This window comes from Etheostoma spectabile, unplaced genomic scaffold (genome assembly GCF_008692095.1).
Source record: "Etheostoma spectabile isolate EspeVRDwgs_2016 unplaced genomic scaffold, UIUC_Espe_1.0 scaffold273, whole genome shotgun sequence".
NCBI classification, from domain to species: Eukaryota; Metazoa; Chordata; class Actinopteri; order Perciformes; family Percidae; genus Etheostoma; species Etheostoma spectabile.
In genome coordinates, this window is record NW_022605577.1 from 515,452 (window position 1) to 515,860 (window position 409).

Consider the following 409-nt stretch of genomic DNA (forward strand, 5'->3'; position numbering starts at 1 on the left):
ACTGAGTCTGACATAATGCCCCCCCACCCACCCACTCACCCACCCACACAACACTGTCTGACTATTTTTACGATGTATTGTGTTCAAAGGTTCTAATTTATTAAATAATTGCTTAAAGCATTTAAACAATGTGTTGTGTTGGCGTCTGTAACATTCCAAAATCTTAACTTTGACATAAAGATTTTCATTTTCAAGGTATATCGGTTCCAAATATGGGTTATCAGTTTCATTAACCCTCATGTTGTCGTCAAAGTTTTTTTTTAATATCTGAAATAAAGGAATTTGAAACACGGGTGAAAAATGTTGGAAAAACCGGCGAAATATATGGAAAAAAAAAATCAAAAAATACCAGAAAATGCAAAAACTTCCTAAAAAAACTTTGTAAACAGCAACAAAAACATTGAGATAA

The 409-nt window shown here is 32.5% G+C and overlaps 1 protein-coding gene across 1 annotated transcript in view; it reads right to left on the reverse strand.

Moving 5' to 3' along the window:
* The window catches only part of pigg (phosphatidylinositol glycan anchor biosynthesis class G (EMM blood group)), a 99,034-nt gene that overhangs the window by 77,916 nt on the left and 20,709 nt on the right, over window positions 1-409 (reverse strand). The window lies entirely within an intron of this gene.